At 37.8% G+C, this 23,722-nt stretch overlaps 1 long non-coding RNA gene across 1 annotated transcript; it reads left to right on the top strand.

Annotated features, from left to right (window-relative positions):
• Positions 1-18,221: 18,221 nt before the first annotated feature.
• On the top strand, positions 18,222-21,425 carry LOC145736474 (uncharacterized). Its single transcript, XR_014179969.1, has 3 exons — positions 18,222-20,525; positions 20,583-20,649; positions 20,704-21,425. It is a non-coding gene; the product is annotated as an uncharacterized LOC145736474 (long non-coding RNA).
• The last annotated feature ends 2,297 nt before the right edge of the window (positions 21,426-23,722 follow it).

Raw genomic sequence — 23,722 nt, 5'->3', positions numbered from 1 at the left:
TTATTATGTTCACTTTGACTTGCATTTCTAGACTATCTCATTTTAATTATAATACCAGTCGTTGAGTATTTAAAATTACTATTGTTATTATTTTATATACGTGATTTATTCCTTACATTAACAATGTTTATTGAGTTCGGTCATTTTTCAGTGTCCTCAATTTTTCAATAGGTCGTTAAAAAGGAAATTTTGCTATTGTTTGTTTAAAACTTTAAATTCTAGCTTTTTGGGGGAAACAAATTATAGTTTTTAGGGTGGCAAATTAAAGAACGTTCTAACTTATAACGCTTATATATTAAAAATGCCTGTTATTTTTGTTTGACAACCAAGTCACTTAAATTTTACCGTAAAAAAGCCTTGCCTATAATTTGTTTTAAACTAAAATATTCGTATTTTCAGTCTGTCAACTGATTGGTTACAAAAAAATCAACTTGGCACAAATGTAATTTTCTTAATACCAAAGTAAAAAAATGCATTATTATTTGATGCTTGTAGACAAAAACTATTTGCTGAGTCTAATACATTATATTCGTGTGCCAATATTAAGAAAAAGTTTAAAAACGTAACCTTACCAATAACTGTCTAATATCAGGCATTGTTTGAAAGATGGTGAGGTTTTGTTTTTTGTTTATCAATCCCAATCCTCTGACCGGTTTCGCCGTATTACGGCTCATCAGAGAGGCTATAGGGCTTGATAACCAAAGAACAAAACCTTCGTTCCAGTATAGTCAACTGGATGCCAGAAATGATAGTTGTGTGCAACATCTGGTGACATCTGTACTCAACTCTATGAGTTAGAAAGTACAGATGGCGTTCCAAAATCTAGGAACAGCACCATTAATGCCGCATCATTCGGTAAACACCGATCTGATTGGTTGAAAATGGTGAGGTTTTGTTTTTTGTTTATCAATCCCAATCCTCTGACCGGTTTCGCCGTATTACGGCTCATCAGAGAGGCTATAGGGCTTGATAACCAAAGAACAAAACCTTCGTTCCAGTATAGTCAACTGGATGCCAGAAATGATAGTTGTGTGCAACATCTGGTGACATCTGTACTCAACTCTATGAGTTAGAAAGTACAGATGGCGTTCCAAAATCTAGGAACAGCACCATTAATGCCGCATCATTCGGTAAACACCGATCTGATTGGTTGAAAATGGTGAGGTTTTGTTTTTTGTTTATCAATCCCAATCCTCTGACCGGTTTCGCCGTATTACGGCTCATCAGAGAGGCTATAGGGCTTGATAACCAAAGAACAAAACCTTCGTTCCAGTATAGTCAACTGGATGCCAGAAATGATAGTTGTGTGCAACATCTGGTGACATCTGTACTCAACTCTATGAGTTAGAAAGTACAGATGGCGTTCATTTTAATACGGCGAAACCGGTCAGAGGATTGGGATTGATAAACAAAAAACAAAACCTCACCATTTTCAACCAATCAGATCGGTGTTTACCGAATGATGCGGCATTAATGGTGCTGTTCCTAGATTTTGGAACGCCATCTGTACTTTCTAACTCATAGAGTTGAGTACAGATGTCACCAGATGTTGCACACAACTATCATTTCTGGCATCCAGTTGACTATACTGGAACGAAGGTTTTGTTCTTTGGTTATCAAGCCCTATAGCCTCTCTGATGAGCCGTAATACGGCGAAACCGGTCAGAGGATTGGGATTGATAAACAAAAAACAAAACCTCACCATTTTCAACCAATCAGATCGGTGTTTACCGAATGATGCGGCATTAATGGTGCTGTTCCTAGATTTTGGAACGCCATCTGTACTTTCTAACTCATAGAGTTGAGTACAGATGTCACCAGATGTTGCACACAACTATCATTTCTGGCATCCAGTTGACTATACTGGAACGAAGGTTTTGTTCTTTGGTTATCAAGCCCTATAGCCTCTCTGATGAGCCGTAATACGGCGAAACCGGTCAGAGGATTGGGATTGATAAACAAAAAACAAAACCTCACCATTTTCAACCAATCAGATCGGTGTTTACCGAATGATGGGGCATTAATGGTGCTGTTCCTAGATTTTGGAACGCCATCTGTACTTTCTAACTCATAGAGTTGAGTACAGATGTCACCAGATGTTGCACACAACTATCATTTCTGGCATCCAGTTGACTATACTGGAACGAAGGTTTTGTTCTTTGGTTATCAAGCCCTATAGCCTCTCTGATGAGCCGTAATACGGCGAAACCGGTCAGAGGATTGGGATTGATAAACAAAAAACAAAACCTCACCATTTTCAACCAATCAGATCGGTGTTTACCGAATGATGCGGCATTAATGGTGCTGTTCCTAGATTTTGGAACGCCATCTGTACTTTCTAACTCATAGAGTTGAGTACAGATGTCACCAGATGTTGCACACAACTATCATTTCTGGCATCCAGTTGACTATACTGGAACGAAGGTTTTGTTCTTTGGTTATCAAGCCCTATAGCCTCTCTGATGAGCCGTAATACGGCGAAACCGGTCAGAGGATTGGGATTGATAAACAAAAAACAAAACCTCACCATTTTCAACCAATCAGATCGGTGTTTACCGAATGATGCGGCATTAATGGTGCTGTTCCTTGATTTTGGAACGCCATCTGTACTTTCTAACTCATAGAGTTGAGTACAGATGTCACCAGATGTTGCACACAACTATCATTTCTGGCATCCAGTTGACTATACTGGAACGAAGGTTTTGTTCTTTGGTTATCAAGCCCTATAGCCTCTCTGATGAGCCGTAATACGGCGAAACCGGTCAGAGGATTGGGATTGATAAACAAAAAACAAAACCTCACCATTTTCAACCAATCAGATCGGTGTTTACCGAATGATGCGGCATTAATGGTGCTGTTCCTAGATTTTGGAACGCCATCTGTACTTTCTAACTCATAGAGTTGAGTACAGATGTCACCAGATGTTGCACACAACTATCAGGCATTGTGCCTAAAAACACCATCATATATCTATAATCCGTGGAATTCATGGTCAACTTTACAAAGTGCCGCAGAAATGTAAGATGTGGTAAAGTTGCATTTTTTTAAATGCCTTATATTACATTTATTTAAATAGTTTTATTGTTTGTAAGAAGGATTTGTTAAATTAATGACACATCTAGCGTGCATCGTTTTCTCAGAAAAAAGCGTTCAAGAGTTAAAAATTTCCATGTTTGCAAATCCGAAAACCAAAGAAGAAATTAGAAGTAGTGAACGTCAAGGAATTTGACTTGCACTTTTTCATTTATCTAAACTATGTCAAAATGCCTTTTGTGATCCTTTTCGGGTAAAAAAAATTCGACAAAACTTGGAATAAAATGTCTGCTTTAAATTTAGATTTAATTCAGCATATAACTAATCCTTCTTATAAAGAAATAAAACTATTCACAAAATGAAATAAGGTAAAACTATCAATAGATGACGACCTATAAAAAGTCTAAAAAAGTTAAAAATGAACCCCCAGGCGAAGGGTCAAAATATTTGATGGAATTTAAACCAGCATAGTTTGTCCAAAAACAAGTTATTCTCAATGAAATTGATGTACTACCTGCCATAAATATGGACCAAAGTTTATTTCGAGTATGGCAGCCGGAAATCAGTGTGAAGAGAGAGAGAGAGAATTAGCTATATTTGGAAGAAACTGAGAACCAATGCAACTTTGCGAGGGTCATCTATTGGCAAGATGGCCTATGGCAAATAACTAGTTCTTACAGTTTGTTTAAAAACATAATAATTTACAACTGTATTATTAAATGTTTACATTTTATCTTCAGAGTGCCACATAAAGGAATGATGATCCTTTTCTGGGACAGCCTGTTCCAACCGACACTTTTTCAATTGGGCAAGATATAAATCCGTATGCATCCGAGGGTTTTCAGGTGCAGCACACTGTATATTAACTTGTCTTAAAATGTTGTTATTTGAAGCTTGTTATTGTCACGACTAGCGTGACGTGTTGAATTTAATTCAACTTATTTGCCTGGGATCTCGTTTCAGCGTGAAAATAAAACACAGTTAACTTTACCATCAAGTTCCTCCTAACTTACTAACTAGTAAAATAACAGGTTTCCTAACCCAACGAAAACGTTACTAACTCCCAATAAAATCATAATAAACCAGGCGTAAATTAATACACAACATAGAAGTACGATAAACATACTTACATCTCTATAGAAGACAGAATCTTGGAGAGAGGCTTGTCACTTGGAGCGCGGTTCGCGATTAACTTTACTTGAGCGTTACGGACATGTCTAATTGACATTTGCGGTTCGATCACCAACGTGGTGCACAGCAAAACTGGACTGACTGGACAGAACTGGACTGAACTGACTGAACCTTCTTTAGGGTACAACTTCCTTTTTATAGCATTCCAGACACTGGTTCCACCAATCAAAACTCCCAGACCTGGCCTCGTCTAGCCGACAACTCGTGACGACCTTCGACCATCGGTACTTGGAAAACATTCCACATTATTTCGCAAATTCAGCAAATGCATCTTAATTGCAGTTGCACTCCGACCGCATTCCACAATTTTAATGTTTCCGCTCAAGTAATATAAACATTCCACATTTTTAATGTTTCCTTTCAAGTGAAATAACTTTGATTTATTATCCTTCGTGACATTTGCCCCTTCTCCATGAAACTGGCCCTCCAGTTTAAACCAAGAGAGGTAATTCCTATATTTGACAATTCTAATTACTAACCTAAGTTATCGCTAGCCTTATATAAAATTTATCTTATCATAATATCATTTGAAAAATGGAGTAAGCGAAAATTTTTAATTTTACTTTTTATCATATATTTTCTAAAATGCTTACTTTCTCCATTTTCCGTCATCGCTTCGTCGTACCCAAAACTTATAATAATCCTAATCATTAAACTAACCCTTAAATTAACATAACACATTTGAAACCTTGGGTAGCCCTTAAATATGCACCATATATTTTAATATAAGTAGCTCTGATGTTGCGACTTTTATTGCGCCATTGTTCGCACAAAAGTGTTTGTCACAATCATATATTGCCCTGACTATGACTTAACACATCGTCTTCCACTGGTCACCAAATAGTCTAGTAGCTGAAGTCTAGCAATGTCCATTCCATACTCCATAGTCTCTTCTGCTTAGGCTTTATTTTCATCATGTGGTTGACTCTGGTGATACTGTTAAATGTCATCTTCAATGGTCGTCCAATACTGGCTTTGCACAGCGCCATTTAGTACATTGGCTTCTATGGCTCCTTCAAGCGGTTTTTACATGTAATGAAAATAAGAACAAAGGTTAATATGCGTTACTTAAGGCTTAATAATAACATATAATAATATATAATATTACACGCATATTTCTTTTATATCTCAATTAAATTAATAACCTTTAACCGAGTGAATTTTATTCACTGGTATACCTCAAACCGATTGCAATAACTTCTGCATATGTTTAATTAATGTCCCAATTTCCATATCAACTAAGTTGTTTTAAAAACTGGAACATTGAACGTTCTAACTTCATTTCAAATCCGTGCGGAGAAATACTTTATTTATCCAAAAACAAAAAAATAAATTGACGATAACGTTTGATTGCTTCTTCCCTAGATTATCTGTAAAAAAAAAAATAAGAAAGTAAATTATTAAAACGTAAACACAAAACAAAATTTACGGTTGTCTAATGACCCTATGGTTTGAAATGCACTCTACCTAAGTAGTGTAAACAACCTATACTCGGTTTATTTTGTCTTGTCAGCGGTTTTGAGGTAGGTCAGGGTAACGCTTGTGTCATCATTATCATATTAATAACAGTGACGTACTTGACGCCTTTTAAAACTTATTACGCCTGTATTAACTTTACCCATCTTACCTTTAATTAAACAAGAAAAATGGTTAAATATCATTTATTTTCTTCGTGCTACAATAGTCATTATTATATAGATAAACTTTAAATATATAGTATATAATATTGATATAAAATATTGAACAATAATTGTTTCACTTGTCTTGTTCGGTTTGGGTCCCTCCGGGTTTCGCCTGATCAGTGTTCAACTGGTCCTCATTTCTTTCCTCACGTATAGGCACTTGATATGGTGCCGTACCACGTACACGTGTACGATTTATTTGTCTTCGAAGAGGCGTAGCAGCCACCTACCGAGTCCAATTTGTCATGTTTGCTGTATTTAGTGGTGGCTCAACGGGATTCCAATTCTGTCGCAAAGTCACCCTCGGCACTTCAACTAATGTAGGTTCACCTCTTGATGGCACCCTAATGGACGGTGAAGCCGACCTGGCACCGATGTCCCGGTCATTCCCAGACCAAACGTCGGCGAGCCTTTCACCAGGGCGGCGCATGGTTAAAAGTCTCCGGAAGTGCTGGAGACGGCAACCCCTTCCAAACCCAGTTTGGTTGTCACTTGGGGGACAAGATTGCGGATCTTTAGTTTTGAAAAGAACAACAAATTGGATTACTTTATAATGTGAATAACAAAGCCAACAAGTTTACTTACGGTTCATGATGAAAACACGACGTATCTCACTGTTTCTCTCTTGAATTACAGGGGGTGGGCAAGGATTATTACAACCTTGTAACAAATCTGTGGGGCGGGATAAGGTAGGCTCTGGCACTACCACTTCTCTCTTCTCTGGCACTACCACTTCTAAGGGACTTTCTTGCCAAGACTCTTCTGATTCTCGCGGTTTAGGCGGAGTCCTACTCAATGAAGCTCTTGGCTTAAAAAACTGTTCTGGGGATCGTGATCCTGCCTTGGAATCTTTAGTTTTCTGAACTTGGGAAGTCGAAGCTTTTGTTGTTCGAATTCGCGGGGTCTCAATTTGAGCACTTACGACAGTTTTTTCGAAAGGGCTCTCGTCCTCACTACTTGTTACACTGACAATAGAAGTTTTTCTGTCGACTTCTGGGGCACCTGCAGAAGCAGAGGAACCGACAGTTGAGCTATGATGTGCGGGTTTAAACTCTCTCAACTCTTTTAAAACTTTTTCGGGGTTTTTCCCTTGGGCTAGTGCTTGTTGCAAAACAAATTTTTCTTTGTCTGATACACTTTGAGCTCTACTGCGAGTTCGTACTCGTGATTTGTCACTTGGTTCACTCATGTAAAATTAATACGAAATGTTTGGCAGTATTTTTAATTATTTCGATTTTTCAAGCTTTAGGACAAAATTTAAACGATTTTCTTAAACAATTTGATTATTTCTAGCAATTTCTTTGCGAATTTGCTTATTCATCAAACTAATAATTTTTTTGACGCTAAAATACACCAGCATTAACACCCCCATGCACAGAAAAATAATAATCAAAATTTCCTTAGCCGACCATGAATTATCTTTTTCTTGAGACGCTTTATTAGAAATACCGCCGCTATTACCCGCTTGAGAAATAATTATTTCTTCTTCTTTTGATGACGTACCCCCCATTTTAAATAGAACGATTCAAATTTAAAAAAAATAAAATTTATGCTTTTTCCACCCTGAAACGTAGGCGCCTCCACCATATGTCACGACTAGCGTGACGTGTTGAATTTAATTCAACTTATTTGCCTGGGATCTCGTTTCAGCGTGAAAATAAAACACAGTTAACTTTACCATCAAGTTCTATTGAATACGTACTTAAACCTAACAACTCCTAACTTACTAACTAGTAAAATAACAGGTTTCCTAACCCAACGAAAACGTTACTAACTCCCAATAAAATCATAATAAACCAGGCGTAAATTAATACACAACATAGAAGTACGATAAACATACTTACATCTCTATAGAAGACAGAATCTTGGAGAGAGGCTTGTCACTTGGAGCGCGGTTCGCGATTAACTTTACTTGAGCGTTACGGACATGTCTAATTGACATTTGCGGTTCGATCACCAACGTGGTGCACAGCAAAACTGGACTGACTGGACAGAACTGGACTGAACTGACTGAACCTTCTTTAGGGTACAACTTCCTTTTTATAGCATTCCAGACACTGGTTCCACCAATCAAAACTCCCAGACCTGGCCTCGTCTAGCCGACAACTCGTGACGACCTTCGACCATCGGTACTTGGAAAACATTCCACATTATTTCGCAAATTCAGCAAATGCATCTTAATTGCAGTTGCACTCCGACCGCATTCCACAATTTTAATGTTTCCGCTCAAGTAATATAAACATTCCACATTTTTAATGTTTCCTTTCAAGTGAAATAACTTTGATTTATTATCCTTCGTGACATTATTTTTTATTGCAGCAGTATGCAATGCGCATGGCGCTAATACATATTCAACATGCAAAATAAATGTGAAATGCCTAATATATTTTAACAAGAAGGGACATAATTTCTTTGATGATGGGGTGATGTTTTTGGCTGACCTCGGTTTCCCTTTGGTAGGAAACATGTTGCCGGTTGTCTCTTTCTTTGAAATGAAAATTGGATGCAATTTTCAGAATCAAATATAATATAAACTAATTTTTTATAATCATTGTTTACTTCTTTTGAGTCAGAGTGTTTTAAGTTCGCCTATTAATCATTGGAAGATATAAGTCCTTATTAACTATTATTAACTTTAAACCGATGTTTCAAGACAAATATTTTATGTGGTCTGAGATACGGCAACGTTTTTCAACAACTTGACTTGAATGACCAACCAATATAACTCCTGATATTCAACGGCCAAGGCCGATATCAGTCGATTGTCAATTTAACTTTGGTAGGAAGAGTCCATCTCTCTCTAATTCGCTTTCTCTTTTCAACTGTCTGTTCTTGTTAAATAGCTATTCTTTGATATTAGCTACTAAATAGTATTCAAACAATATTGTCTAAAAGTTTTATAGCAATCCATTCAAGAATGGTATACTTTTACTACTATACTTTTATTTTACTGGCTCTTAACCTAGTACATAATTACTGTCAAAATAAATGAACGTAAAAAAGTAAAAAATTACTTCTGTCCATTTGACAATTTTTACATTTTTGGCTGACATTTTAGTACAACAAAATACTGAAATTTTTCACAACACTAAGACTTTAAAATAGTAAAACCTAATTAGTTAGATATGTTTAAGTTGGTTATCCTTCTAAGTTACTTTTCAAAAACTGCACTCCTACTAGTCAATTCTCCTAATGGTGGAAGTGTTCGAATTAAGGTACAACACCATAAAATGTAATATTAAAATAGACATTACGCTTGCAAGTTTGTGAATTAAATTTTAACCTTTTACTATTAGAGATCTAAACAGAAGACATCTTTCAAAAATACACCGTAATTTAGAAATTTCGAAACATCGGTAGCAATTTTTAAATTTTAAAAATCTCCAAACGTGTGTTTTGAGATACCATTCAGACCTATTATTGTATATGACACAACTAAAGTTCAAAAATGTTCCCAGCTATTAATTAATCTAGGTTGTATAAGACGTTAATAAAAACGTTAATAAAAACGTCTAGTACAATTTTTCGTATCCTGTATTCTGTAATTAATGAAGGAATTACTTTTATTTTCAACCAGGTATTTAATAACGTTATTTCTTATGTGTAAACCAGGTGGAAATATGAAAATTACCTGCTCTTACTTTCCACCCGGGTAAATGTCACTTTCCACCCGGGTGGATAAGATCAGTATGCGTTTTGTCATATCTGAGCTTACTTTTTATAGTTAAGAGACTGTGCCGCCACCTCTGCAACAGCTCGCAGCTCAGGTGATGATGAGTAACATCTGCGTCTTCAGAAATCTCCATGTTAAAAGCACTTTAAGAGACGTTTCAGCTCCAAATATGAAAGACAGAATAGCACAATAATGGCGTTGTCAAGATAGTAAACAAATCACCAGTCGTTTATTATGGTTGGTCATAACTACTCGTACCTATACTACCTTATTGTTAGAGACTATTAGCAATCAATATTTCAACTGAATGTTTTATTAAAAGTTTGATGAGATTTTGATAAATGGTTGAAAATAAAATAGTATACAAACCACGGTAGAAAGTTTAATTTCTGTCTCTTGATAATGTTCACAAAATAACCAGAAATTTTGCTGTTTCAAAAGAAGGTCGACAATATTTAAATTTTTGGTTCCTTTCCAAGTTAGCGCAATACTATCAAAGTCGAAAACTTATAATAGACAGAATTAAAAAAATGATGTCAACCAGTTGGTCCCTACTTCCGACATGAATAAAAGTGCTTCTCTCTAGAAAATATTCTAAATGAGTATGCCAAGTCAGCTTTAGTTTGATACATAACTTTTTAAAAGATCACACATTCAATTAATGAAGCCGATATTGGTGCGACACTCTGTATAAGACAGCAAACTAGTTAGGACGCCCAGTATATATTAATATAAGTTGAGTGGCCTTCAAATTCGTTATGTACTCTCGATGATTTGGCCTCCAACCCCCTCACTCTTATATGCAACTACGAAATTTGGTATATGCTCTCGATCAACTGGCCTCCAGTGAGTTATGCCGCGGTGTTGCCGCTTTTTTGAGTCGGATTAGCGGTATTTTATGCGGAGTTGATGCCGCACAGGCCATGTGTCGTTTGTATAAACGTATGAGATCGCTCCGCCACGTGGTGGAATTTTCGTGAACTACATTGTATAACTGTATATGTGTATTGCTAAAATGGCCTCCGACATAAATTTTGCGTACGGCCTCCAGGAGGCCAGAGAGACATCCTGAGAAATTATTAAGGTCGATTCGTATTGGCCTCCGATTTTTCGAATTCGCCTCCGTTTTGGAGGCGTGTGCGAATGTTAAACTATGCGAGTCGGAGGTGTATATGTCGAAATGCATATATATTTTTGTATGTATATATATTTTATATCGGCAATATTTTTGGAAGGGCAAGCACAGGACATCCTACCATTAGTTTCATTGTAGAGATCGCTTCTATACCACGTTTTTTCGTGGATAATTAGTAGTGGATTGTGAATTTACTTAAAATGGCTAAAATGAGTGATTACTATTTTAAAATACGTGTCCAAAACCCCGAAGTAGCGGTTAGGTACGAACAGAAAATAAAAGTTATTGGTGTTGACCCCTTTGAACTTAAAGATAACCAGTTTAGCACATCGGCTGCAGATTTTCCTCCTGTAAGTAACATGGATATAATTAGCTACTTAGTTCTTTCTACTAGCTACTATACTGCCCAGCAAATGAAAGCATTTAAAAGTTTGAATGCATTCAAATACTTTGATGCTGGCTTTGTAAGCAACTGTGGAGCTCATAAAATTAGTGACTATATTGTGTTGATAGGAAAGGTATTTTACTTTTCAGTCAGTTCTCTGAACACAATCTATATTTTTATTTTTTATTTAGGTCAAACATTCTCAAAGAATGAATGAACATCCCCTGAAGGTTTGGATTATTTGTAAACAAGATGGAAGTGTAAATAGTGCTCATTGCACCTGTATGGCTGGTTTAAGTGAAGTTTGTAGCCATGTAAGAGCTTTGTTGTACGCAGCTGAGTACATAAACACAATGAAAGCAAGCACTTCTTCAACTGATGTACGAGCCTTGTGAAAAGTTCCAACAGTACGAAAAATTGAATACAAACCTGTCAGTGAAATGAATTTTGGAACTACCTTTCACTACACAGACAATCAAAGTATTGTCACGTTTAAATTGTGAAGCCCTTTTGGCTCAACAAGTTAAACGAGACGTGCGTTTATTACTTTAATAAACGCCTTTACCGAGATCTTGTTTCAGAGGTAGAATCAAACCACTTGGTAGAAAAATATAATTTAATAACTAAATAACAGTTAAAACTAATTGACAAAATGGTTGGTTTATCAACTTAGTGAATCGGAATAAACCCTTCAACAATACCTTTTACATGCACAAAATATTACAATAATAAATCTATACTTACATTTGTTAAGCAATTTTGAGGGCAGCTTCCTGAAGGGTTTGGCACTCGCGATTTATTATAGTTTAAGGGATGGTTTACTATTTAATTAATTTATGAACCCCCGGTGCGGGTTGCAGAATTCAGGACGACTACATTCTGTGGCGTGAGCGGAGTCTTCTGGCTAGGTACTGCCTTCTCCGACGTGGTGCACAGCAAAACTGGACTGACTGGAATGAACCCCTCTCTATGGTATAACTTCCTTCTAATAGCATTCCAGACACTGGTTCCACCAATCAAAACTCTCAGACCTGGTCTCCTCTAGCCGACAACTCGTGACGACCTTTCGTCCCTCGGTACTTGGAAATATTGCAGTTGCACTTTGACCGCATTCCACAATTTTAATGTTTCCGCTCAAGTAATATAAATTCCACATTTTTTAATGTTTCCGTTCGAGTGAAATAAATTTGATTTATTTCCTTCGTGACAGTATTCCCCCATATCAAACCGGGAAGTAAGTCATTTGATGTGCAAAATAGATGAAATAGGCAGCACTTGTCCACTGATGCGGATTATTGAGCCATTTGCAAGTCACATAGCAAGCCAAGTTCCATTAGAAAATAGTATTGACAACCCATATGCCAGCCTTAAGGTTAGCATAATGAGGTAGCATAACGAATATAAAAGATGCACCGTAGCTCGACTAAATCACCGAACTCTGGGGTCTTCCCCAGAGGGAGGTCACTGACTGATCTCTGGGTTAGTCTGGGTACGCCTATTGTGCAACGCAACGTGGAGCAGTAGGTGACCAAGTGCCACACCCGAGTATCAGCCCTAGCAAAGGAAATAGTGTGGGCGTGCAGCAAGAGTTGTCGCACCTACTTACCTCCCTTTGCTAGAACCATAATGTCTTTACCGGCCCGGTGAATGCCCTCGGACACAAGTCTAGGGTTAATTCATCCCCGATAAAGCGTTTGCCCTCCGTGAACCTCCCATCATCCCACATCTGGGGGTAAGATTATTGTACCCATTGTTTTAACTACTCAAATAAAGTGGGTTACTTGTGGAAACCTGAGTTTTTCTTCCTCTGGGCTACCCCTTAACGTGACATGGTGGAGGCGCCTCGTTGGAACCCCATCTGCTAATCCTCACATTGGCAGACACACCCTCGCTAAATAAGGGCACAGAGAAAAAGGGTACAGAAGCTCAAGTGTAGAAGATACGCTATGACAAGGGCCAAAAAGGTACCAGGAGTACGTCGAAAGATACCTCAAAAGGAAAAAGTGATAACACAAAAAGAGGAGAGACAAGCGACATGAAAAAACAATAGAGTTTTGAAGGGCTAACGTGCAGGTCTACAGTTGCTTGAACTAAGTAGGGCAATGTCAAGAGGGGCCTGTAGGACGCCCAAAGATCGTACCATGTAATAACATTAGTATTCGATAATGTAAAAATAATCATGGGTAACTAGGTTTTTGTAAAGCCAGTATCGCGGTCCATGACCTAGGTGTAGATATGTGATGACCTAGCAAATTCGTGCAATTATGAAGTTTTAGGTTACAACAACAAAGTGTACCGGTATACATAATGGTTTTATTTATGTTTTAAGAGGTAAAAAAAGTAATAATTGGAATCTTATTTTATTTTTTTAGGGTCAACCTGGCAATCTTGTTGCGTCTATCAACTGCTACAGCCTTGTTGAAAAGCGAACTAGCCTTATGTCTTGGAGAAGCTGACATCTTCAGATGGATCCCGCCACGACGGTTTTACTTACACCCGGAGTCTTTAATAAGTCGGTCAAAATCTGGTAATCAGTATGTTCTGGTAGTGGTGGATTGGTTCACTAAGTATGTGTTGGTACACCCTATGGGAAAAGCCACTTCAAAAGCAATTGTCAAATTTATTGAGAACCAAGTTTTCCTTGTTTTTGGAGTTTGTCAAATTTTTGCTTGCGATAATGGCAGTCAGTTTGCCAGTAAAGACTTTAAAGAGCTAATGAAGAAATATAATGTTCAGAAAATTTGGTACAATGCAAAATATCATGCTCAAGTCAATCATACAGAAAGGGTGAACAGAACCATTATTACCGCTATCAGATCATACATACATGAAAATCATAGAACTTGGGATCAATCTATTCATCAAGTTGCTCAGGCCATTCGACTGGCAAAACATGAGGTTACTGGGTTTACGCCTGTTTTTTTAAACTTTGGTCGGAATGTACCGGTAGATGGCTCTTTTTATTGATTGATCTCAGCAAACTCAGATAACCAGGTACAGATTTCAGATTTGGTACACAACCCAGGTACTGTTCAGGAAATGCCTGATATTTATGTTAGGAAAAAGTTGTATGATTCTTATTGTCAGAGTAAACAACGTTATGACTTGCGAAGAAGGGCTGTCAAATAATATGTGGGTGATTATGTGTGGAAAAAGAATTACGTTCTGTCAAAGGCCATTGATGGATTTGCCTCCAAATTGGCACCCAAGTTTATTCCTTGTGTCGTAACCAAGGTTATTTCAGATTTAGTGTATCAGCTAAGGGACCGAGACGGTGATGATTTGGGTAACTGGCATGTGGCTGATATCAAGCCCGATGTTACTGTCAGTGATACGGAATCGGAAGGCTCACTGGACGCCTCTCAGTCCGATTGATTCAGTCCAAAACTCTGTAATTGGGAGGTGCCGATAATTTACAGCCCTATAATTTTTTTTTGTAAATGTCGGTATCATGGGATAGCGGCGGGTAACACTTAATTTTAATGATTCTGTCGAGAAACTGTACTCCAGAATCCTCGGTGACGAACAACGGTTCACCTAATGTCAGAATCGGGTTGTTTTTACTATTTTTAGAAGTTTGGTCGATTTTAGTCAAGTCAGAGTCAGTAGTCAATTTATTTTTGTAATTAGTACAAGTAGTTGTGTCAACTAACTTTATATTTTGATTGGTCAAACTTTTAGCTTTTTGATGTTGGCAAAATTTTGTTTGGGGTTTTTTTATTTTGTCATTCAAGTGTGGTTTTTTTGTCAGGTTAATATAATACCGTTGAGGTGTTGAGGAAAAGATTTTGACAGTGTTTTTAATGTAAAATAATGGTGGACTGAATCATTCGGATTTATGAGCGTCGGGCGACGTTTGATTTATTATTGTGTTTTGGTCTCGAAGCTGATACATTGAAGTTTGGGTTGTCCATGATGGATTTATTTTTAATGTGAGCTTTGACTTAAGACAAAGGATTCCAGTGTCACCATAATTACCATACTTGATTTTCTTAGTAGCTTGAGGATGGCCAAATGTATTTTAATTAGGTTGTTACTATATTGCTAGCAAAGGTTTGCTTTTCTGGATTTTGCTTACGTACCTGACTTTTTATGACCGATCAACACTTTATTGTAACTCTTGCTTTACGAGTTTAGGACGAGTACTCTACCCGATTATGACTTTTCTGTTTTGTAGTGTTGTTTAACATTGAGACATTGAGTAGACTGCGGGTTTGTTTTGTTTGATTGTGATTTTCAGATCATTGTTTGACTTGTATGATATCTGGATTAGGCTTTGGAGTGCACCGCTGGTGACCTAATTAGATATAACTAATTTTAAACGTTTGTAAGTTTAGCTTACTCCTTTACAGTCTACTGAATGTCGCTGTAGATGTTGTTTTTTTGTTTGACCTTCATGTCAGAGTTGACAGGAAATGTTTTTCTTTTGAGGGATTAGAGACCCAATTAGTCCATTTGAGTTTTGAATTTAGTTTCTCACGTAATGTCCGGTATTGGGCTTTCGATGAGCACTCTTTGAGTGACCTAGCAAGGATGAGTCACTAGTAATGTTCATTCTTCATTAAGGTTGTATACCACCTTTACTTAAGGTATGCTGGCGTCCAACATTTTGTTTTTTTGGTTTCTTCACGTTTTGGACTGGTTGTGTCTCTATTTTGTTTTTTTGGTCACTACCTTGGTGTAAATTCCTGTAATGGAATTCAGGAAGAATGCTCAGGATACTTGGTAGTTTATAGTAGTTTAGGTTGGAAGGTTGAGTAAGAACCGCTGTTGGATTAATACTGATTTTTATTTAACAGTTAACAACTATTTATACACATTTACAAACGTTATAAACAAATGAAAATAATAAGTGCTGACCAATATTGTTCTGTGCTCCACATTCGAAGGTTTGGTGATTTTCCTGCTGACGCTGCGTTTGGTACCTGGTTGCCCGGTGACCTGCTGGCGGTGCATTAGCCGCAATAACCTAGTTAATTACCTTTGTGTTGTTTATGAAATATATAAACTGATAAAATTTTTATGACTAAATGTGAATTTAGACATTCTGGGCAGTCTATTGCCATGCCATCAATGTTCAGCGCCGTCATGGGGAAATACTGGTTCGAGGACAATCGCTTCTGTGGGTGGCTGGGCAGCTCTGATTGTATTTAATAGAATGTCTGCTGCATCTCTGTCTCTTCTCGTATTGGAGCTGTTACTTTGCCGTCGTTTGTAGAACCCGAATAGTACCATAAGTGTGATAACAACAAGTATAGTTATCACTGTACCACTAAGGCTTGTGATTAGAAAGTGCTTTTTGACTGTCTCCCAATGCGTGGTTTCAAGTTGTCGTTTGATACTCATTTCTTCACTCCTGACTTCATTAAGCTTGTTGGATGCGTCAATTACAGGTTCGTCAATTAGCGTGGTTTCTCTTCCGTGCATAACTGGGAATAATGATATATTTTGTAGTATAGGTTTGGAGAATGCCTCTAAGACAGTGACACTGTCTGACCTCTTAGGCGTTAGGATGTTCTTCTTCGTTTGAATGAGGCAAGTTGGAGTTGTTTCTATAATAGCAGTCTGATTTAGAGACACATCGTTTCGGATTCCATCGCAAATAATGGCAATTTTAGTTTTTTCAGGCGTAATTGCTAACCATGAGTTTGGAGTGTGTAACTGTTTCCATATTATTTATGATATGGAATGCTGTGTGATTTTGCATAAGGTATTTTCTTCTCGCTGGTATACTTGGTCTATTACGCAATTTGGACTAGTCTCTATGCCTCTTGTTGTAGTGGGTGAACATACGAAGACATTTTCCGCAATGTTCAGACTATTGTTCAACTCATATTCAGAAATTTGGAAGTACAACTGTGAATCATAGTCGATTGCTAGTAATTCGTTTGGAATATCCAGGATCCAATAGGACTTATTTTCTGTCTTCAGTGGAATTGGAGTCGATCTGATTAGCATAAATTCGTTGTGGTTTATCATCACAAAATATCCATAGACGTGGATAAATTCTTCACTGTGTTCCACTCTGGTCTGGAGCACAGGATATGATATTATTTCGATGTTGGAAGGAATCTTTCTGGACGCAGCTGCTATAATCTCTTCAATGTGGGTCGGAGATATTAAGTCATATATGTGATCTTTGTGGTAGTGAACATCTAACAATCGTTTATAATAGTCCAAAAGTTCATCTATGTAATTGGAGACCACTTGATATGAACTAAGAATGTGAATTGTCAGTTTATTTGTATCCACCATTCGATACCATTCTTCCATTTCATTTATTGAAGCAATGCCTTCATTGATTTTCTCCCGGAATCTTTCGAGTTGATTGTTGATTCTGGATTCGGTGTCATTAAAAGTAGATAGAGCATGTAGCATGAATTTGGTTTGGTGGTTGGATGCCTTGATTAGCTCCTTTTGGTTTTTATCTAATTCGTCAATATTTGTGTAGATCTCATCGTTTACTCCGAATACAGCGGTAAGTAGTTTTCCCAACGCTCCTCTCTTTTCACGCTTGGATACCACAGTTTGTAATCCGTTTTGTGTCCATTGAAATTGTTTTTCCTTCTCTTTTAAATGATGTATCAGTGATATGAATTGTGTGTCCCCTGCTATTGATTTTGCTCGTTGACAGAGGTTGTCTATCTGATTAATTGCATCTTGAACGTTTATTGAGTCGTTCACCATTCTACTTTTCTCGTACTTAAGGACAATTCTGAAGGTGCCCCTGTCTATTCGTGCATGTCCCATGTGCTCAATGTATAGTCCTGGTGGAGGATAATGGATCGAATATTGAGTTGCCTTGGACGCTTGGATCATCACAACAAAAAGAACAGCGATCAATACCTTTTTCCAGTGTTGTCTTGGGCTTTGTTGGTTTTTGTTGTGGAATAGTGGTTTTTCATTCTCGGTGTTTGATATTATTGGATTATAATATAAGGCTTCTTGTTGTGCGAGTGGTTTGGCTGCCTGAAGAAACTTTTGTTTGGAATCGGAAATATGTTGTAATTGTGGTAATTTCTTGGAGTAGCTCTTGTAGTTGACAAAAACATCTGGCTGTGAAATACGGATGCGTCGGAACGTCAAGCTTTATAAGCTGTTTATGGTTTTCTTCAATGCTTTTCCAAATGGCCTCGAACTCTGCAGTTTTCTTGAGACAATATTGTTCATTTTTCCTCTCGTGGGCGTTTTTTTTTGTGATTGGTAAATAGGGTTTTTAATTTTTTACCCAAGGTCTCTTGTGCCTTGGCGATTTCGTTGGCTTCTTCCATTCTTCTAGGTTTGTATGTCCTGGCTTCTTCTTATGATTTTAGTAGGTGTTTTTTTTTTGTTTGTTGTTTATTGTTTGCTGGTATCTCAACCGATTTCTTTGTTTGGGTTTGTTGTTTGTTGGTATCTCAACCGATTTCTTTGTTTGGGTTTGTTGTTTGTTGGTATCTCAACCGATTTCTTTGTTTGGGTTTGTTGTTTGTTGTTTGCTGGTATCTCAACCGATTTCTTTGTTTGGTTGGGGATGGTATGATTTGGTCAAGAATTGTATAACCAGACAGTGCACCTGCTATACAAAGGAATAACTGAAAAGAACCACTACCACCCAAGGAATTCTTGGGCACCGCACAGGCTTGATAGAATTCTAATCAGTTTGGAATGCTGCAACCAGACAAGGCACTTGTTACAGCAGGAAGGAAGGTATGTGTGTTTATGTGTAAAGGGAATTAACTGAGAAGAACCACTCCCACCCAAGGTATACTTGGGCACCGCACAGGCTTGAGAGAATTCTAATCAGTTGGTTTTTTGAAGGTTTTTTGCTCGAAGGACCAATGTAAATTCCTGTAATGGAATTCAGGAAGAATGCTCAGGATACTTGGTAGTTTATAGTAGTTTAGGTTGGAAGGTTGAGTAAGAACCGCTGTTGGATTAATACTGATTTTTATTTAACAGTTAACAACTATTTATACACATTTACAAACGTTATAAACAAATGAAAATAATAAGTGCTGACCAATATTGTTCTGTGCTCCACATTCGAAGGTTTGGTGATTTTCCTGCTGACGCTGCGTTTGGTACCTGGTTGCCCGGTGACCTGCTGGTGGTGCATTAGCCGCAATAACCTAGTTAATTACCTTTGTGTTGTTTATGAAATATATAAACTGATAAAATTTTTATGACTAAATGTGAATTTAGACACTTGGGATTGTGTGGTTGTCAACCTTGGAAAATTCCCTGACTGGACTTTTATCGGATTTGACACTTATTGTATTTGAATTATTTCTTCGTAACCACTTTGTTTTTCTTGCTGAAAAGGGCTGAGTGAAATGGGGTGCCGACGTTGTCACGTAATCTACAAGGTTTTTGGGAGGGTAGTTCATGGGGGGAGCGTCTCAGAGTTCCTGTAAGTAAGTTTATGGCCCTGGAGTACGGGGGCTAACCTAAGCCCCAATTGCTTGGTTGCGTGGGATTTGGCGGCGGTGGTTTCATTCGGAACACCCCGATTAAATTAAAATTTTGTGTGGTTATCGATACACTAACCGTTCGGTGTATCTTTCGGGTTTTCGAGAAAGGGTTCCTATCAAAAACTTTTCCTTTTGATGGTGGACAATTGTTTTTTTCTTAGTTCATTTCTTTGCTTAATTTTCACCTGCCAGGTGATCCGTTTAGGTTTTTCCTTCTGTGGTACTCTGTGGGAGTTAAGTCCTGTTTTTGCTTATCCCAATCAAGACTGACAAACGAGGTTCCCTCCTGCAGTATGAGGGTTTCGCAATGTTGGTTCATGTCCAACCCTGTATCATTTTCTGGACATAAGCCGGTTGGAGATTTGTGGGGGCATGACGGCCTTTCATGGGGATATTATTAGCGGGGAAGACTCGTGCAGGTTGACTGGTATCTTGTTTTTTTTTTCTCGTTGTAGTCACTTAATGACTTAGATGAGCTTTAGTTTATTTTAAGGGCTATATGACTCAGTTGAAGGCGTGCTTGTACTCAGGCTGTTGGTTTTCCAGTAGGAATCTCTTTTCTTTTGGTGTGATTTCCTTCGTACTCTTGAATAGGGGTTGACTTTTGGCTATTGGTTTTTTTAATATAAAAAAAATTAAACAAGTTTAATTGCCCGTAACTTGTTTGTCCGTGATTCAGAGTTAACATCGACTGAATCGTCTTTAACATCTGTATACTTCCATGGTCGTGACAGTTGGTTGTCATTCTTGTTGTCCGGTCAGTCTATGTCAATAGTGTCAATAGAGTTCAAGGAAAATGGTGCATCACCAACTTGAAAAGTTTGTTCGCTGAGATTCTAGAATTGTGCAAGTCTATAAAAGGCCAATTTGTCATCTGGCCAGTTCTTTTTCACGCTGACTATAGAGCGAGATCCACGAATTTGGTGTTCCATTTTGTGACACGCGTGTGTGTGAGGTTATTTCCGCCATTTTGGTAAGTTGCCTTAATTTGCTAGAAGCAACCCAGGTTTTAATGTTGATTTTACTTAAGGGTGGCCGTATTCCAGTGGTTGGAAGCGGGCCGTTTTGCTTTTTCGTCCTTTTTTGGAAATAAAAAGGTAATTTTCTTGACATGTGTTAATCTGGGTATTTTAGGTTAGATTTATCTGAAGGGCCCCTCCTGGTTGTGGTCAAAGCCTGTCTCCTGGAGTCAGAGCAGGGTAATTTGTTGGAAACAAGCAGGGAGTGGTAGTTGGTTGATTGGCCGTGGACAGACCCACGCGGTAGCTACAGGGAAGCTAAGAGTTCGTGGATTGGTGGATTGAAAGGGAACCAAGATTCAGGCACCATTTTATTTTCAGCGGATAGCCACGCGCTAAACCACCAAGAGTGTGGTGACTGTTTTGGAGGGAGCATTTCGCCTGGTTAGTGGGTTATAGTTTTATTGTGATTCACAAAGCAACTGGAACTGAACTTGATAGCATTTAGAGTAATAGTTACTGTTTTGATTTTTTAAGTATTGACCTTGGCTCGGTTAACCCTTGTAGTAACCACTGGAAGTGGACCTTTATTCTGGCTTATTGCCACTTAACAGATTAACCGAGTCAAGGTCAGTTAGCTTATTGTTTTTGGGTGCTGTTTGCTGCTCTTGATTTCTGCATAGGTATTCTGCAACAACGACATTGGCCTGTAGGATCGTGCTGTAGCGCTGCATTCCGATTCGTCCCCGGCTCCAGTAAATCTGGCAGTAAGGGCGGTATGTTTTAAGTTAAGAGTTAGCGACAGCCCTAGAACTGTGTTCGAGTAATTTCCTGAGTAAATTTTAAGCCTTCAGCCTTAACTGTTTTTATTCTTTGTAAACTGTAAATTTTTAAATATAGATTGTACATTTCAACTAGTTCAGTGTATTTTTTCGACTACCTGAAAACCCAAAAGTGTTGCTTAGCAGGGCTATCTCATGCTCAATTATCCACGCCCAAGATAAGTTTTAATTTTATTAGCAATAAGTAAAAAGATTGTAACAAGCGATCTACACGAAAGAACTGATAACCAGGAACATGTAACATACTATCTGGATAATCGACATTTAGCCAAGTTTCTGAGAAAGCCAGTACGTAAAATCGTTTCTTTAATATAAAATCCTTAATCTCGTCAAAACAAGGGACAAGTGACCTTATGTTAACATGTGCAATATATAGATCACTCAGAGACACTCTTCCTCTAGTTTCGATTGTTGTCTTATTTATAAAAAATTACCAACAGGACTATTTGGGAACAAATCAGGGTGTACACTAAAAAAATCTTTGTGTTTGTCAAAAAGAAATCTTTTAACACCAACGTCTTTGGGCCAAAAGTCACTACTATAGAATTCATCTTTTCTGTGCCAAGGACCATCAACTAAAAATGACTTAAACCTATCTTCAGCAGTTGGAATTTCCTTGACTGTGATTTCTTCTGATTGAAAGCCATCCTTTCGCTTAATAAAGTTGGTAATAATATCTACTGTAGCTGTTCCTTTCACTCGGTTAAGATAAATCCAAACCCATCTGTCCCCTCCTTCGAAATTGGGGTCAGCGGTTCCATTACCTAAATTTTTTCGCCTACGCCTATTCGTTGAGTTTGTAGTCATGTTATCGGCCTTGGCAACATTGCCTGCTTTATTCATTTTCCTTATATTGTTGTTAGGTATAGGCGGCTGCAATGCCTGAAATCGAACCGTACCCAACTGAGGAATTTCCACAGGCGATAAGAGATAAACAGGTTCCGTGATAGTCGGAACACTCGGAACTGTCGGCCCTGATAATGGAACTGCACGCGCGACATCACTATATTTCTTGGTTTGTTTATTTACCTTTTTTGACTCCAAGTTAAGAATTTTCTCATGCAATAAATTGGTATTTTCCTCTAGGACACTATTTTCTTCAGCAAGTTCGTCCACCATTCTTTTTAAGTATGAGATCTCAAGCTCCATTTTAATTTTTTCCATCTGAAAAATGTCACTTAGTTGATCGTTAGATGCTCGAATCACAGTTTTGTCGCAGCATTCTATCTTTGTGTCGTGGATTGTTTTAGTAACACCCAAACGTTTGATACAACTCTTGTGATAAATAGAAAAACAGTTAATGCACACACACATAGCAAGACTTTTTTTTACAGCATTTAAACCACTCAAATTAACGCTATTTACGCTGGCTTCAGAATCGTCGTCCGATCCCGCCGCCATGCTGGAATTTACTCTATAGAGAGCCAGCCACGCGGGAATCTCTAAATAGATACCAGAACGCCGAAACTATCAGTAGGACAGGCATAATTTGATTCTAAGCTCGCCCGGCGCAGTGTATTCTGGATTTCGTCTTGGTAAAATAAGCTCCATGTTTGATGATAGTGATGTGGACAATCCCCATGTTTACAAAAAACGGGACATTCTTTGGGTAAAGCTAAGCAGTTACTCGTGGCATCGTGAAGTGAAAAATGAAGAGTATTTGCCCAGTGACTTACTAACAGATTTTAAAAAACGACTTCTGGTTATTGTAATGTTTTTTTGAAGAAGACATTTATAAGTATATTTAACATGGGACAAATATTTATCCATATGGTTGTGATAAGAAAAATGACTATTAAAAAAGGAATGGGTGGATTCAGAGCCAAACTTTCTCATATGTCGACTTTCGCAAGGGATGATGCTACTGCTGAAGAAAGAACTAATGGTGACCCTAACATTTTATATCAACCTGAATTTTTAACAAACAAGAAGAATAAAAAAATGTCCAATGAATTCCTTTACCAATAAAAAGTCTGTTTCAAAAGATCGTAAAGCTACCATAATAAAACGTTTTATTACAAATGATTATTACAAATACTTTATAATGGTTCAAGAAACATGTAAAGATCGGCAGCCAGAGAGCGAGGACGAAGAGATACTAAAATTGAATCAAGAACCTGAAGAAATTATAAGATAAAATATGTGATTTCTCGACGACCAGATTGAGAGTACTACTGATTGACAACAAATTGAGCATTTGGAACACGCTTGTGTTACCTGTAAAAAACTAACTTTGTCATATTCATTGGTTTAGGGTTAATGTTGATGTGGCATATAGCAAATTACTGACACATGTAATCAAAAACTGACGTTACTATAGATGGTAGGTAAATGGGCAGCTTACACAGCAACAAATTGGGGGTACGATT

The sequence above is a fragment of the Ips typographus genome, linkage group LG12, assembly GCF_016097725.1.
Source record: "Ips typographus isolate SLU linkage group LG12, UJ_Ityp_2.0, whole genome shotgun sequence".
Lineage (NCBI taxonomy): Eukaryota > Metazoa > Arthropoda > Insecta > Coleoptera > Curculionidae > Ips > Ips typographus.
Note: the sequence above shows the minus strand (reverse complement) of the source record. Positions and strands in the feature narration are given on the sequence as shown.